The sequence below is a fragment of the Scyliorhinus torazame genome, chromosome 7 (assembly GCF_047496885.1).
Source record: "Scyliorhinus torazame isolate Kashiwa2021f chromosome 7, sScyTor2.1, whole genome shotgun sequence".
Taxonomy (NCBI): Eukaryota; Metazoa; Chordata; class Chondrichthyes; order Carcharhiniformes; family Scyliorhinidae; genus Scyliorhinus; species Scyliorhinus torazame.
The window spans coordinates 248,905,125-248,923,499 of record NC_092713.1 but is presented as its reverse complement, the minus strand read 5'-3'; positions in this window follow the sequence as shown (position 1 = coordinate 248,923,499).

The following is an 18,375-nucleotide window of genomic DNA, read 5'->3' as shown; positions in this document are numbered from 1 at the left end:
CCTACCTATCTTTGTGGCATTAAAAAATTTAGCCTTAGCTCCCCTCATTGAGGTCATTGACATCAGTTGTAAAACGTTGAGACACCAGCAAAGACCTTTACAGGACTCCACTCATTACATCCTGCCAATCACAAAAAGACCCATTTATGCATACTCTCTGTTTTTTGCCAACCAGCCAATCTTCTATCCAAGCTAATATGTTACCCCCTACACCATGAGCCTTTATTCTCCAATAAACTTTGATGTGGCACCTTATCAAATGCCTTATGGAAATGCAAGTACAGTACTTCCACAGGTTCCCCTTTATACCAGTTTATTGCTAATCAAGGTCAAATTAAAGTACTTCTGAGGTGTAGTATAAGGAAATGGAATGAGACTTATGATTTTTCTCTATAGTGGCAAAAGGAAGATTAGCATTTCAAAAGGTGCAGGCGAGGAAGCTGCTACTATTAATGATCAGCTTTGGGAATCCATAGATTTGTGGAATAGAGGATGTGTTGAGGGGGGTAAAAAGGAGATTTATAGGGCTATAGTCAATGGAAGGCTCCTTGTAACATTCCCATTCAGGTGAAAAAAGCTTACGTTCTGTACAAATATCATCTAAACTGAAGATTCGGTTCAAATTTTAATTTGCTCCTTTTGGTGCAAATGAACTGCTTCAGGTTAGTCATGTTCTTCGGTTGTGTTACACAAAGAGGAGGATGCTTGCGTGAAATAATCACTGAAGAATTATGGTACCAAGTGATTGATGGGAGGATATTTACAGCATTAGTCACACCACATAATATATTTATTTCCTTGTCTCAGTTTTGTTGTACATTTCAACAAATTGAATTATTTTTAAAAAATCAATAATGATGGTGCAGTAAAGTGCCACTGACATCATTACTTACTTACTCACTCCAAAATGCTGTCTGTCCTATTTCAGATCCATAGTCTTAAACATACTGCAGGGTATTTAAAGAACTGTTTTAGACAGCACTATTTGAATGGTTCAAATTACTCAGTGTAAGATCCAAAAGGATTTCTTATTACTTTACCAGACTTTCACATACATCAAATATCAAATCCATATCATTCAGAGCAAAGACGGGACAACCCCCAAAATGATTATTTTACAGTTTATTAAAATATATTTTATGTATTCTGTTTTTATGCATTACAACATAACTGGAAGACTAGGCTGTAGAATTAAAAATATGTATACACCTGGGAGTGCATTTTGCCTTGTGAACCATGTTCCTATCCTTTGCTAAATATTAGCATTGCCCAGTTGGTAACAGTGCTACTTATAGAGAAATAGAGTAATAGATGTTTACAGCATGGAAACAGGCCCTTCGGCCCAGCTTGTCCATGCCACCCAGTTTCTATCACTAAGCTAGTCCCACTTTCCTGCATTTGGCTCATATCCCTCTATACCCACCCTGCCCATGTAACAGTCTAACTGTTTTTAAAGGAAAAAATTGTACCCGCCTCTACAACTTGCATCAGTTGATTTTGTATTCAAATCCCACCAAGGACATAAGCACAAAAACTGGATGGACACTCAGTGCAGGACTGAGAGAGTGTTGGATGGACAGCTTTTGAATGAGGTACTAAATTAAGAACCCACTGTCCTGCTCAGATAGATGTAAAGGATCTCAATTCATTTTACAAAGAAGAGGAGAGATTTCCCCTCGTGCCCTGGTCAATGGTCCTTCTTTCAACCAACATCTCAAAGAACTAGTTATCTGGTCATTTGGTAATTTTCTGTTTATGGGGCCTTAAAGTCTACAAATTAACTGTTGCATCTGCACCTGTAACAGTGACCGCAAACTTCAAAAGCATTTTTTTAGTTTTACAAGACCGTGCAAAGTTATGAGGCGTGTTTCTCCTGGCATACATTTTTCATGATGCTTCAAATCTATTGAGCCCACACCTTCATTAGAAAGTGAAAAATTGAGACTTTATGGAGGCGACCTTGCAGTAAACGGTTGTACTTAAGATGGTTCCTGCTTGGGGATTTGTTTTTTGGCCAGTTTTGCCTGATCAACGGGTGTTGTTTAGAGAGAAAAGTGGTGTAAGTTGAAAACTTTGGTTCCCCCTCTGGCATGTGATGTCTGGAAGTTATAATATGAAGAAATAAAAGGTCCTTGTCTGACTTGGAAGATGAATGTGGTTCTTACAGGAGACACATCTGAGAATTTTGGACCACAGAAGACTGCGGAAAGGATGGGTGGGCAAATGTTCCACTCGAGTTTTGATGCGAGGATGAGGCGAATCGCCTTGCTGATGGACAGGAGTGTGACCTTTTCAGTGGCTAATATTTTTGTGGACTCAGTGGGCAGATACATGATGTTGAGTTGGGTGTTGGTGGGCACTCTGCTGGTCTTAGTGAATGTATATGCGCCCAACTGGGATCACACGGATTCCATTATGAAGGTGCTGGTGGCCAACCCTGAGCTTGACTCGCATCAGTTGAGTATAGGGGAGACTTTAAATGTGTGATGGGCCCTAGGCTGGACATGTCAAGTCACAAATCCTTTACAGCATCGGGGGGTGGCGAAGGAGCTGCGAGTATTCATGGAACAGATGGGGGGAAGCTGTAGACCGATGCAGATTTAGATACCCGAGGGACAAGGAGTTTTCCTTCTTTTCGAATATGCATTGGGTCTACTCTGGTATTGATTTCTTTGATGCGGGGAAGTTGTTACTCCCTAGGGTTGTGGGGGTGGGATACTCGGCGATTGTAATATCAGATCATGCCCCACACTATGTGGATATGTGGTTGGAGACGGGCAGCACTCAGCGACCTCTGTGGAGGCTGGAGACAGAATTGCTCGCAGACAAGTGGCTTTGTGAGAGGATAGCTTCCGCTATTGGAAATTATGGGATTTTAATAAGAATGAGTAGGACATTTTACGAGGATGGAGAGAAAGTCAACCGTTCTTTGGCCCATCAGCTGAGGCTGCAAATGGACTCTTGGGAGACAGCTCAGGATAGGGAAGGTCAGTGAGGGCTTTAGAAATCTGAGCCTCCGGAGGAAGACTCGACGATGGTACAGTTTTTGGATAGGTTGGAAAGAAAGCTGGAGGCATTACCCGTCGGGGAAGTCAGGGAAGGCACCGGGCTAGGACGGATTCCCGATGGAATTTTATAAACAGTTCTTGACTGTGTTGGCGCCACACCTGTTGGACATGTTTAATGATTCTCTGTCACCGGGGGGGTGTTGGCGGCCGCACTGGCGCAGACATCAACCTCCTTAATTTTGAAGAAGGATCCCATGGAGTGTGGGGTCATATCAGCCCATTTCTCTGTTGAACGCTGATGCAAAGCTGTTGGCTAAAATGCTAACAATCCTGGGGAGTGCTTGCTGCGGGTAATTTGAGAGGATTAGACGGGTTTTGTTAAAGGCTGGCAATTGTCGGCAACATTAGCAGACCTCTGAATATAGTGCTGTCGCCCTTGTCAGGGGTCAATCCAGTGGTAATCATCTCCATGCTCGCAGAAGGAGAGCTGATCTGGAGAGGTTACAATCTCGTCTGTCCAGGGTTAGTTTTAGGTACCTGGGAACATGGGTGGCTCACGACTGGGCCTCGTTACATAAGTTGAACCTGGCCAGTATGGTAGAGAGGGTGAAGACGGACTTGAAGACATGGGATGTCTTCCTGTTGTCAGAAGGGTTCAGATGGTTAAGCTGAACATCCTTCCAAGGTTCTTGTTTGTGTTTCAATGTCTCCCAGTCTTTCTTCCAAGCTTATTTTTTAGCAGGGTCAACAAGTTAATTTGGACTTTTGTTTTGGGTGGCTAAGAGCCCTCCCGGATCTAAAGGGCTTTCTTGCAGAGGGATGAACAATCAGGGGGTTGGCATGACCTCATTTGATGTATTATTACTGGGCGGCAAACATTGAGAAAGTGCGGGGGTGGGTTAAGAATCTGGGGTCAGTTTTGGGGGCAGCTGGAGGAGGTTTCTTGCATAGGTTCGAGTTTCAGGGCACTAGTTACTGCTCCTCTTCCGTTTCTTCAGCTAAGTTCTCTTCAAGCCCAGTGGTAATAACCTCTCTGAGAATATAGAATCAATTCAGACAGCATTTTAAATTAGGTTCTATTTCGCTACTGGTGCCGATCTGTGAGAACTGGGATGGATTTGTCGTTTAAGATCTAAGAGAGGGAGGGATGCTGAGAGATTTTGAGATTTGTTCCTGAAGGGTAGGTTTGCGGTGCTGGAGGAATTGGTGGAGAGGCTCCAACTCCCGGGAGGGAATGCTTTTAGGTATTTGCAGGTATGGAACTTTATGCAAAAGGGGCTCTCTTTGTTTCCTTGGTTGCCGGCACCTTCACTTATGGATAGGGTGCTGTCTTTTGATCAGCTCGGGGCAGGGGGGATATCAGATATATATGGGCAGATTATGGAGATGGAGAAGGCTTTGCTGGAGGAAGTAAAGGGGAAACGGGAGGAAGAGTTGGGCTTGGCTTTGGAGGGGAGGTTCTGCACAGGGTCAATTCTACCTCCTCGTGCGCAAGACTGAGTTTAATTCAGTTTAAAGTGATGCATCGGGCACACTTGACCAGGGCATAAAGGAGTGGGTTCTTTCCGGTGTGAGCGTTGTTCGAGGGGGCATTGAACCACTCGCATATGTAGTGTTCTTGCCCCAGGTTGATTAAGTTCTGGGCTTCCTTCTTCGAAACAATGTTGGAAATTTTGGGAGGTAGAGTGGAGCTGTGCCCAGTAGTGACAATCTTTGGAGTGACTCACTTACCGGGGCTGCAGGAGGAGATGAAGGCTGATGTCTTGGCCTTTGCCTTACTACCAGCCTTGAGGTGAGTCTTGCTCCGATGGAGGGCATCAGGGCCCTGTAAGGCTTTGGCATGGTTGGGGGATTTGTTGGAACTCCTGAATTCGGACAAGATAAAGTATGCCATAAGGGGTTCAGAGGAGAGGCTTTACTCTAGGTGGCTGTTGTTCATTACCTTCTTTAAGGAACTTGTTGTCGTCAGCAATTGGGGGGGTGGTGGTTAGGAGGGGGTGGGGCAGCAGGGCTAACAGGGGAGGGTCCTGGATAACTACGTGATAGATGGGGTTAGATTGTGGGGATACTTTTATGAAAATTGTATAAAGTTGTTTGATCAATTTATATGTTACAATTGAAAATGTTTTGAATAAAAATATTTCTAAAAAGAAAGTGAAGAACGAGAGAATAAATGGAGGAAACGTTTGATGGAAGGATTGGCATTATGAGAGGGATCTGGAGAGGATACCCTCCCTCTGGGAAAGTTCATGTGCAGAGCTTGTGGTAACTAACGTCAACCACATATCTGCCTGTACGATCATCAATATAGCCATCTGTTTGATGGCTATATAATACTTTTGTACTATCATCTTCAGGAGTAACATTCCTCTCATTAGAAAGTAAGCTTTTCACTTAAGGTTAGTTGAAAACTGTATCCAGTAGAAATGTGCTTGTTACGTACAGGGATGACATGAAATGTATTAAAAGGACTAATTTCAGTTGTAATACAGGAAAAAAAATATTATCTGTAATTATACATTTTTCTGCATTCGAAGGGCCACAACAAGTCATAGCTTCGTTGTTGCGACTTAGCAACACTTAAATAAAGAATGATAAAATAGAACGACAAATACTCAAGTCTTTTCACTTGGTTTGTTTATTTTCCCAGTGCATCTCCACAGATTATTTTAAATCAGTTGTTTAAGTACAGCAGAACAGTAAGTCTCTTTCATTAAGGTCCTGAGGGAGGCACAATAGTAATAGAGGCATAACATCACTGTAATTATGTGATCTGACTGGAATCAAAAATCCAACGATAATGCAGAAATCATACTACGTCATTATTGCTATTTGATTTAAGTCAGTTATGAAAATCAATGGCACACTTCTACTAAACTATGGCACAACCTTAACCAACCATAAACAGATGTAAACATCCATGTGTCCATCAACACATTTCCAGTGCAAACCATTTAGGTATTAAGTTGAAGGAGAAATCCCAAATTCGATATTTCCAAATTCCAATGCCCCACCATTAACCATTTTACCTTAAGTCATCTCATAATAATAATCTTCATTAGCGTCACAAGTAGGTTTACATTAACACTGCAATGAGGTTACTGTGAAAATCCCCTAATCGCCACATTCCAGCGCCTATTCAGGTACACAGAGGGAGAATTCAGAATGTCCAATTCACCTAACAAGCACGTTTTTCGGGATTTGTGGGAGGAAACCAGAGCACCCGGAGAAAACCCACGCAGTCATGGGGAGAACATGCAGACTCCGCACAGACAGTGACCCAAGCCGGGAATCAAACCCGGGTTCCTGGTGCTTGAAGCAACAGTGCTAACCACTATGCTACCTTGCCGCCCTATCTCCGCCCTAAGCTTGGGATGTCCCTCCCTAAACCTCACTGACTCTCCACCATGTTTTCCTCCTATAAAATGCATATTACTACCTACATCTTTGACCAAGCTGGTTGGAGTCACAACTAATACAAAGGAAGATGGTTATGGTTGAAGGTCAAACAATTGGAGTTCCTCGAGGTAGTATCCTAGGAATAAGCATCTCAGCTGCTTTGTCAATGACCTTCTTTCCATCTTAAGGTCAGAAGTGGGGATGTTTACTGATGATTGCACAATGTTCAGTACCATTTGCAACTCCTCAGATTCTGAAGCAGCCTATGTCCAAATGCAGCAAGACCTCGACACTATCCAGGCTTGGGCTGACAAGTGGCAAATAACATTTGTGCCACACTGTGGTAGTCGGTATTAGAGGTGTTACGGTACCCTGTAATGCTGTAAGACCATTGGTGTAGGAGGTACTGTTTTCATTGGTTAAGCCTGCCTGCTGGTTCCGCCCAGTAAGTCAGAGTATAAGAGCCCCTGTCTCCCCAGCAGCTGCCTTCTGTACCTGCGCTGCTGGGGGAAATAGTGTAATAAAGCCTTCAATTGTCTCCAATCTCACTTCTGGAGTTATTGATCGAGCATCAATTTATTACACTAGATTTTAAAGAATGGAGCTCCGAATCAAGCCGGAGTGTCTGCAACTCAGCCCTCATGCAGCAAACTCAGCGGCAACCTTCAAGCACTGGCTGGCGTGTTCAATGGATATCTCAGGACGGCCACAATTACACCCACGGAGGACCAGAAAATGCAAGTTCTGCACTCGAGGGTGAGCCCAGAGATCTACACTCTCATCGAGAATGCGGACAATTTCGAGGCCGCAATGAATCTGTTGAACGGACACTATATTCGCCCTGTAAACCAGGTCTACGCCCGACATCTACTAGCGACGAGGTGACAAATCCCTGGGGAATCGCTGGAGGAGTTCTACCGTACGCTCCTGGTGTTGGGGAGGACCTGTAACTGCCCGCAAGTTTCGGCCAGCGACCACACAGAACCTTTGATCTGGGATGCATTTGTTGCAGGTATGCTGTCCTCCCAAATCCACCAGCGATTGCTGGAGAAAGAGACACGAGGCCTCAAGGAGGCATGGCTCCTTGCTAGCTCCCTGGATGTGGCCTCATGAAACGCCCGTGCTTACGTCCCCGACAGCGCGGCAGCCCCTTGGGCAGCGTGGAATCCCCCGCGACTGACTCCGATGCATCCCCCATCCACCACCGGCTTGTGCTGCGAGACTGCCGGGCAACCCCGGGGGGCCCCGCTGCTATTTTTGCGGGCAAGCCAAGCACCCCCGACAGCGCTGTCTGGCCCATTCATCCCTCTGCAAAGGATGCGGCAAAAAGGGCCACTTTGTGGCGGTATGCCAGGCCCGGGCAGTCCTTGTGGTCTCTGAAGGCGAATCGGGACCGCCACCACAACCCTCTCCACAGGCCACGTGTGGCCAGCGGCCGCCGCCATCTTCCTCCTTCAGGGCCACGTGTGGCCTCAGGGTGCCGCCATCCTGTCTCTCGGACACCACCTGTGATGGATGGGCGCCGCCACCTTGTGCACCCCCAGCCATGGGCGACCAGTGGGCACTGCCATCTTGGCTGGACTCTCAGGACCCCAACAAAGAACAAAGAACAAAGAAATGTACAGCACAGGAACAGGCCCTTCGGCCCTCCAAGCCCGTGCCGACCATGCTGCCCGACTAAACTACAATCTTCTACAGCCCGACTCGGATGACCACACACCGCCTGAGAAGAACATCCAACTTCTGCCATGACTAGCCTCGGTGACCCTGGACCAGTCTCGGCCCCGAACACTCTCGACTGCAACGACGACCGTGCTCATCAATGGGCATGAAACATCCTGTCTGATCGACTCTGGGAGCACGGAGAGCTTCATACACTCCAACATGGTAAGGCGCTGTTCTCTCCCCGTTCACCCAGTTAACCAAAAAATCTCCCTGGCCTCCGGGTCTCATTCAGTGAAGATCAAGGGGTTCTGCATAGCGAACCTCACGGTCCAGGAAAGGGAGTTTAAAAATTATCGGCTCTACGTCCTTCCACACCTCAGCGCTGCCACACTCCTAGGGTTAGATTTTCAATGCAACCTCCAAAGCTTAACCTTTAAATTCGGCGGCCCTATACCCCCCTCACTGTCTGCAGCCTTGCGACCCTCAAGGTCGATCCGCCTTCCCTGTTTGCGAACCTCACCCCAGATTGCAAACCCGTCGCCACCAGGAGCAGATGGTACAGTGCCCAGGACCGGACCTTTATTAGGTCGGAGGTCCAGCGATTACTGTGGGAAGGTGTCATTGAGGCTAGCAACAGACCCTGGAGAGCTCAAGTAGTGGTTGTAAAGACCTGGGAGAAGCATAGGATAGTCATCGATTATAGCCAGACCATCAACAGGTATACACAGCTTGACGCGTACCCTCTCCCCCACACATCCGATTTGGTCAACAGGATCATAGATTATCATAGAATTTACAGTGCAGAAGGCACTGTACAGTACAGATCGCACAATACAAGGTCTTTTCCATGGTGGACTAAAGTCCGCCTACCACCAGCTCCCTATCCGCCATAGCGACCGCAAATATACTGCTTTCGAAGCAGATGGGCAGCTCTACCACTTCCTAATGGTTCCCTTCGGTGTCACTAATGGAGTCTTGGTCTTCCACGAGAGATGGACCGAATGGTTGACCGGTACGGTTTGCGGGCCACGTTTCCGTACCTCGATAATGTCACCATCTGCGGCCACGACCAGCAGGAGCATGACACCAACCTCCGAAAATTCCTCCATACCGCAAAAATCCTTAATCTCACATATAACAAGGATAAATGCGTGTTCAGCACCGACCATCTAGGCATCCTTGGCTACATAGTGCATGATGGAGTTATAGGCCCAGACCCGGAACGCATGGAGTTTCCCCTCCCCCACTACTCCAAGGCCTTGAAACGCTGCCTGGGAATTTTCTCTGATTGTGCCCAGTGGGTCCCCAACTATGTGGACAAGGCCCGCCCGCTCATCCAATCCACAGTTTTTCTCCTGTCGACAGAGGCCCGCCAGGCCTTCAGCCACATCAAAGTGGATATCGCAAAGGCCACGCTGCACGCCATCGATGAGTCCCTCCCCTTCCAAGTCGAGAGTGACGTGTCCGACGTAGCTCTGGTGGCCACCCTCAACCAAGTGGGCAGACCTGTGGCCTTCTTCTCACGTACCCTCCACGCTTCAGAAATCCGCCATTCCTCAGTTGAAAAGGAGGCCCAGGCCATAATAGAAGCTGTGCGACATTGGAGGCATTACCTGGCCGGCAGGAGATTCACTCTCCTCACTGACCAACGGTCGGTGGTCTTCATGTTCGATAATGCACAGCAGGTCAAGATAAAGAATGACAAGATCTTACGGTGGAGGATCGAACTCTCCACCTACAACTATGAGATCTTATATCATCCCGGGAAGCTAAACGAGCCTCCTGATGCCCTATCCCGCGACACATGTGCCAACACACAAGTGGACCGCCTCCAAGCCCTCCACGAGGACCACTGCCACCCGGGGGTCACTCGATTCTTCCATTTCATTAAAACCCACAACCTGCCCTACTCCATCGAGGAGGTCAGGACAGCCACCAGGAACTGCCAAATCTGCGCAGAGTGCAAGCCGTACTTCTACAGGCCAGAGAAAGCGCACCTGATAAAGGCTTCCCGTCCTTTGAACGCCTCAGTATGGAATTCAAAGGGCCCCTCCCCTCCACCGACCGCAACACGTACTTCCTGAACGTGATTGACGAGTACTCCCGGTTCCCATTCGCCATTCCCTGCCCCGACATGATCGCAGCCACCGTCATAAAAGCCCTCCACAGTATCTTTACGCTGTTCGGTTACCCCGCCTACATACACAGCAATAGGGGGTCCTCCTTTATGAGTGACGAAATGCGTCAATTCCTGCTCAGCAAGGGCATTGCCTCGAGCAGGTCGACCAGTTACAACCCCCGGGGAAACGGACAGGTAGAGAGGGAGAACGGAACGGTCTGGAAGACCGTCCTACTGGCCCTACGGTCCAGGAATCTCCCAGTCTCCCGCTGGCAGGAGGTCCTCCTGGATGCCCTCCACTCCATCCGATCACTGCTGCGTACCACAACCAACCAAACACCTCACAAACGTCTCCTTGTCTTCCCTAGGAAGTCCTCCTCCGGGACCTCGCTCCCAACCTGGCTGGCAGCTCCTGGACACATCCTGCTCCGCAAACACGTGCGGGCGCACAAGTCGGACCCATTGGTCAAGAGGGTCCATCTCCTCCACGCTAACCCTCAGTACGCCTACGTGGCGTTCCCCGACGGCCGACAGGATATTGTCTCCCTACGGGACCTGGCGCCCGCTGGATCCCCACACACACTCCCACCACCAATCCCACCCTCCCTCACACCGGCGCACCCCACAGTCGCCCCCTTCCCAGGTGGATCGTTCCTCCCACTGGTCCCATCTAGGGGTGATGAAGCTGCCGAAGAAGCCAAAGCCACGCTCCCGGAGCCACAGATGCCCGAGCCGGCGCCTGCATCACCACCGAAGCTACGACGATCGCAGAGGATGACCAGGGCCCCCGATCGACTAATTGCTTCATTCTGAACTGTAAATAAAGTTTGTAAATAGTTGCAATGTAACGAGACAAAACCACTGTACTGATGTATACCAGGTACCTCCACAACCTTAACCTCTACCACTGTGTAATGCGAGGCCACCACCCCCGCCGGACTCTTTTTTAACAGGGGGTGAATGTGGTAGTCGGTATTAGAGGTATTACTGTACCCTGTAATGCTGTAAGACCATTGGTGTAGGAGGTACTGTTTTCATTGGTTAAGCCTGCCTGCTGGTTCCGCCCAGTAAGGCGGAGTATAAGCGCCCCTGTCTCCCCAGCAGCTGCCTTCTGTGCCTGCACTGCTGGGGGAAACATCTAGTGTAATTAAGCCTTCAATTGTCTCCAATCTCGCTTCTGGAGTTATTGATCGAGCATCACACACAAATGCCAGGCAATGACCATCTCCAATAAGAGAGAATCTGACCAGCTGGACTTGACGTTCAATGGCATTACCATTGCTGAATCCCCACTATCAAAATCCTGGGCGGGAGGGGGTAACCATTGACCATAAACTGAACTGGACTTTCCATATAAATGTTGTGGCTGAAAGAGCAGGTCAGAGGCTGGGAATTCTGTGGTGAGTAACTCACTTCCTGACTCCCCAAAGCCTGTCCACAATCTGCAAGCCACACGTCAGGAATGTGATGTAATATTCTCCATTTGCCTGGATGAGTGCAACTTCAGCAACACACACGAAGCTCGATACTATCCAGGACAAAGCAGCCCAGTTTGATTGGCACCCAATCCACTACCTTCAATATTCACTCCCTCCATCACCACCTCACATTAGCAGCAGTGTGTACCATCTACATGATGCACTGCAGAAATTCACCAAGGTTCCTTCAACAATAACTTCCAAACCCGCAACCTGTATCACAAAGAAGGGCAAGGGCAGCAGATGACAACCACCTGCATGTTGCAGGAGAGAATGGAATGTATACAGTTCTATTTGGATACAGAGCCTCAGAAACCTTTCTTAAACAACAGTTGATGACAAACTGGAGATGTTTCAAATGTTTGTCCGGCAAAAACAGTTATGGTCACAATTGTCGTGTTGGGTGTTCTGATGCACAAATGATCCAACACGGCTGTAGATGGTACAACTCTGTTTTATTGTCTAAACAACGGTAACAACTAACTACTGGCTTGGGTACGTGCTTCACCAGCTAACCTGTGGACCCAGCCCTATCACCATCTTAGTGAGGCACTCAGCACATGGTCTATATCTGAGTGGCGCGCTGTGAGCTCTGTACTCTGAGCTATCTCCTGGTAAAATGAGCGGGAACTGTGGTGTTCCCTGTTTTATAGTGCGTGTGCTCTCACTGGTGATTGGCTGTGATGTTATGTGTGTGCTGGTTGGTCCAACTGCCTATCCATCAGTGTGTGTGTCATTGCACCATGATATGCTGATGTGGATATCATGACATCTCCCCCTTTCACAAAGGATGTGTGCTACATGCTAATAAATATAAGTGTGTACTGAGTGCATCTGAGTATGTGTGTGCAATATTTACAACATGTACATGAGGCTAAACTATATACAGAGGAAGGTGTCAGGTGCAACAGAACAACGAGGTTGTACCAATAACAGAACAAATGCAATCAACAAACGACGAGAGAAAACTTCTGGAACAATGAACGACAAGAAAAGAAACTCGCTAACAGTACTGTAAAACAATTTTGTGGGAGCGTGAGAGACTCACGTTTGGTATGTTGCCTCCCAGGTGCAAGGGTACGTGATGTCTCGGATCGTGTTTTCCGGATCCTTAGGGGGGAGGGGGAGCAGCCCCAAGTCGTGGTCCACATTGGCACCAACGACATAGGTAGGAAAGGGGACAAGGATGTCAGGCAGGCTTTCAGGGAGCTAGGATGGAAGCTCAGAACTAGAACAAACAGAGTTGTTATCTCTGGGTTGTTGCCCGTGCCACGTGATAGTGAGATGAGGAATAGGGAGAGAGAGCATTTAAACACGTGGCTACAGGGATGGTGCAGGCGGGAGGGTTTCAGATTTTTGGATAACTGGGGCTCTTTCTGGGGAAGGTGGGACCTCTACAGACAGGATGGTCTACATCTGAACCTGAGGGGCACAAATATCCTGGGGGGGAGATTTGTTAGTGCTCTTTGGGGGGGTTTAAACTAATGCAGCAGGGGCATGGGAACCTGGATTGTAGTTTTAGGGTAAGGGAGAATGAGAGTATAGAGGTCAGGAGCACAGATTTGACGTCGCAGGAGGGGGCCAGCATTCAGGTAGGTGGTTTGAAGTGTGTCTACTTCAATGCCAGGAGTATACGAAACAAGGTTGGGGAACTGGCAGCGTGGGTTGGTACCTGGGACTTCGATGTTGTGGCCATTTCGGAGACATGGATAGAGCAGGGACAGGAATGGATGTTGCAGGTTCCGGGGTTTAGGTGTTTTAGTAAGCTCAGAGAAGGAGGCAAAAGAGGGGGAGGTGTGGCGCTGCTAGTCAAGAGCAGTATTACGGTGGCGGAGAGGATGCTAGATGGGGACTCTTCTTCCGAGGTAGTATTGGCTGAAGTTAGAAACAGGAAAGGAGAGGTCACCCTGTTGGGAGTTTTTTATAGGCCTCCTAATAGTTCTAGGGATGTAGAGGAAAGGATGGCGAAGATGATTCTGGATATGAGCGAAAGTAACAGGGTAGTTATTATGGGCGACTTTAACTTTCCAAATATTGACTGGAAAAGATATAGTTCGAGTACAATAGATGGGTCGTTTTTTGTACAGTGTGTGCAGGAGGGTTTCCTGAAACAATATGTTGACAGGCCAACAAGAGGCGAGGCCACGTTGGATTTGGTTTTGGGTAATGAACCAGGCCAGGTGTTGGATTTGGAGGTAGGAGAGCACTTTGGGGACAGTGACCACAATTCGGTGACGTTTACGTTAATGGTGGAAAGGGATAAGTATACACCGCAGGGCAAGAGTTATAGCTGGGGGAAGGGCAATTATGATGCCATTAGACGTGACTTGGGGGGGATAAGGTGGAGAAGTAGGCTGCAAGTGTTGGGCACACTGGATAAGTGGGGCTTGTTCAGGGATCAGCTACTGCGTGTTCTTGATAAGTATGTACCGGTCAGACAGGGAGGAAGGCGTCGAGCGAGGGAACCGTGGTTTACCAGGGAAGTGGAATCTCTTGTTAAGAGGAAGAAGGAGGCCTATGTGAAGATGAAGTGTGAAGTTTCGGTTGGGGCGATGGATAGTTACAAGGTAGCGAGGAAGGATCTAAAGAGAGAGCTAAGACGAGCAAGGAGGGGACATGAGAAGTATTTGGCAGGAAGGATCAAGGAAAACCCAAAAGCTTTCTATAGGTATGTCAGGAATAAGCGAATGACTAGGGAAAGAGTAGGACCAGTCAAGGACAGGGATGGGAAATTGTGTGTGGAGTCTGAAGAGATAGGCGAGATACTAAATGAATATTTTTCGTCAGTATTCACTCAGGAAAAAGATAATGTTGTGGAGGAGAATGCTGAGCCCCAGGCTAATAGAATAGATGGCATTGAGGTACGTAGGGAAGAGGTGTTGGCAATTCTGGACAGGCTGAAAATAGATAAGTCCCCGGGACCTGATGGGATTTATCCTAGGATTCTATGGGAGGCCAGGGAAGAGATTGCTGGACCTTTGGCTTTGATTTTTATGTCATCATTGGCTACAGGAATAGTGCCAGAGGACTGGAGGACAGCAAATGTGGTCCCTTTGTTCAAAAAGGGGAGCAGAGACAACCCCGGCAACTATAGACCGGTGAGCCTCACGTCTGTAGTGGGTAAAGTCTTGGAGGGGATTATAAGGGACAAGATTTATAATCATCTAGATAGGAATGATATGATCAGGGATAGTCAGCATGGCTTTGTGAAGGGTAGGTCATGCCTCACAAACCTTATTGAGTTCTTTGAGAAGGTGACTGAACAGGTAGACGAGGGTAGAGCAGTTGATGTGGTGTATATGGATTTCAGCAAAGCGTTTGATAAGGTTCCCCACGGTAGGCTATTGCAAAAAATACGGAGGCTGGGGATTAAGGGTGATTTAGAGATGTGGATCAGAAATTGGCTAGCTGAAAGAAGACAGAGGGTGGTGGTAGATGGGAAATGTTCAGAATGGAGTACAGTCACAAGTGGAGTACCACAAGGATCTGTTCTGGGGCCGTTGCTGTTTGTCATTTTTATCAATGACCTAGAGGAAGGCACAGAAGGGTGGGTGAGTAAATTTGCAGATGATACTAAAGTCGGTGGTGTTGTCGATAGTGTGGAAGGATGTAGCAGGTTACAGAGGGATATAGATAAGCTGCAGAGCTGGGCTGAGAGGTGGCAAATGGAGTTTAATGTAGAGAAGTGTGAGGTGATTCACTTTGGAAGGAATAACAGGAATGCGGAATATTTGGCTAATGGTAAAGTTCTTGAAAGTGTGGAGGAGCAGAGGGATCTAGGTGTCCATGTACATAGATCCCTGAAAGTTGCCACCCAGGTTGATAGGGTTGTGAAGAAGGCCTATGGAGTGTTGGCCTTTATTGGTAGAGGGATTGAGTTCCGGAGTCGGGAGGTCATGTTGCAGCTGTACAGAACTCTGGTCCGGCCGCATTTGGAGTATTGCGTACAGTTCTGGTCACCGCATTATAGGAAGGACGTGGAGGCTTTGGAGCGGGTGCAGAGGAGATTTACCAGGATGTTGCCTGGTATGGAGGGAAAATCTTATGAGGAAAGGCTGACGGACTTGAGGTTGTTTTCGTTGGAGAGAAGAAGGTTAAGAGGAGACTTAATAGAGGCATACAAAATGATCAGGGGGTTGGATAGGGTGGACAGTGAGAGCCTTCTCCCGCGGATGGATATGGCTGGCACGAGGGGACATAACTTTAAACTGAGGGGTAATAGATATAGGACAGAGGTCAGAGGTAGGTTCTTTACGCAAAGAGTAGTGAGGCCGTGGAATGCCCTACCTGCTACAGTAGTGAACTCGCCAACATTGAGGGCATTTAAAAGTTTATTGGATAAACATATGGATGATAATGGCATAGTGTAGGTTAGATGGCTTTTGTTTCGGTGCAACATCGTGGGCCGAAGGGCCTGTACTGCGCTGTATTGTTCTATGTTCTATGTTCTAATTCAGTGAGTCCAATGCACTAACAGGCTCATAAGTCAAGTCTCTCAGATGGGTGATAAATTCGGGTTGACCGCCTCAAGGGTGGGTCAGGATCCACCGGCTGAGGAATGGGCCTGGTCACGGGCGAGAGAGGAAGAGGCAGAGTGGCAGGAAGCTCAACAAAGTCGACATAGAGCTGCTCGACAGCAGGCAGCATAGTGGCCCATCCTGCCACAGCGGAGGCATTGTCGCGCTTTGGCCGGACATTGCTGCTTTAAGTGGGCGGAGCCACAGTTGCCGCACGTTGTGACGTCATGGCATTCATTGCATTTGTTGTGCCACTGTGCATGCGTGGTGCGGTCCTGCGTAGAGCGCGCATGCGCATCACATACCTCTGTGTCAACGTCCCTTCTTTTGGCGCGTACAAGCGCGGGAGGCCTCGGAAAGCGGACAAAATGGCCGCCCTTGTCCGGTCCGTGGGCCGGGAGGAACTCGATCGACTGGACCTGCTCCACCTACTAGGACCCGTGCCGTGCCGTTTCGGCCGCCTGGATTTGGGAGTACCGGCTGGTCACGTTCTCATGGAGCGCGCAGGTCTCGATGGCAGTCGCTAGGGTGAGACGCTTTATTTTAAGGAGCTGCTGGCGTAGGGTGTCCGAGATGACCCCAAAAACTATCTGATCCCGCATCATGGAGTCGGAGGTGGCCTCATAGCCGCAGGACTGCGCGAGGATTCGGAGGTGTGTTAAGTAAGATTGGAAAGGCTCATCCTTACCCTGCATGCGCTGCTGGAATAGGTACCTCTTGAAGCTCTCATTGACTTCCACACTGAAGTGTTCCTCGAACTTCAGAAGCACCGTCTTATATTTAGTCTTGTCCTCGCCTTCCGTGAATGCCAGGGAGTTGTAGATGTGGATGGCGTGTTGCCCCGCCGTGGAGAGGAGGAGGGCGATCTTCCTGGTGTCTGATGCATTCTCCCTGTCTGTGGCTTCTAGGAAGAACTGGAAGCGCTGTTTAAACAGCTTTCAGTTTACGCCGAGATCACCAGCGATTCAGAGCGGCTGCGGCGGACTGATGTTTTCCATGGAGCAGAATGACGGATTTCTGAAAGGGTGCAGGTAGGTCTCACAGTCGCTGGTTAGCTTCCACTACTGGTATCATGTCGTGTTGGGTGTTCTGATGCACAAATGATCCAACACGGCTGTAGATGGTACAACTCTGTTTTATTGTCTTTACAACTGTAACAACTAGCTACTGGCTTGAATACGTGCTTCACCAGCTAACCTGTGGACCCAGCCCTATCACTATCTTAGTGAGGCACTCAGCACATGGTCTATGTCTGAGTGGCGCGCTGTGAGCTCTGTGCTCTGAGCTATCTCCTGGTAGAATGAGCGGGAACTGTGGTGTTCCCTGTTTTATAGTGCGTGTGCTCTCACTGGTGATTGGCTGCGATGTTCTGTGTGTGCTGGTTGATCCAACTGCCTGTCCATCAGTGTGTGTGTCATTGCACCATGATATGCTGATGTGGATATCATGACAACAATCACCTTCACAGACACTAGTAATGTTGTCCTATCGCTGCCCGAAGGCTGTAGTTCTGCCTGCAACACATTGCAGATTATATTGAGGACTTGCACAATGAAGTGGAGATGTCACACTGTATGTTGCTAAGATTGCGGTAAGTGATTGCTCCCTAAAAACCATGGGGGGGGGGTGGGTATGGCTTCCTGCGAGAGCCCTTCTACCCCTTCTCCAGCTCCCGCCAGGAGCAGTTTCTCCTCCTATTTAACAACTAAAAAGAAAATGCAGGCAATACTGAGCTGAGCAGACCAGACAGCAACTGTGTAGACAAAAGAAGAGTTAACATTTCCAGTCAATGACCTTCTAACTCTCCCTCAACTTTCGGTTGAACCAGTGGCGGGGCTCTTTTGTAGCCATCAAGCCCTGGAATCCAGGTTCCTCTAGCTCAGAGGCATGAGAGCTGCCCATTGTGCCACTCCTGCTCGTGGCCCATTCAATAATAATAATAATCATTATTGTCACAAGTAGGCTTACATCAACACTGCTATGAAGTTACTGTGAAACGCCCCTAGTCGCCACATTCCGGCGCCTGTTCGGGTACACAGAGAGAGAATTCAGAATGTCCAAATTACCTAACAGCACATCTGTCGGAACATGTGGGAGGAAACCGGAGCACCCGGAGGAAATCCACACAGACATGAGGAGAACGTGCAGACGGTGCACAGACAGTGACCCAAGCTGCAAATCGAACCTGG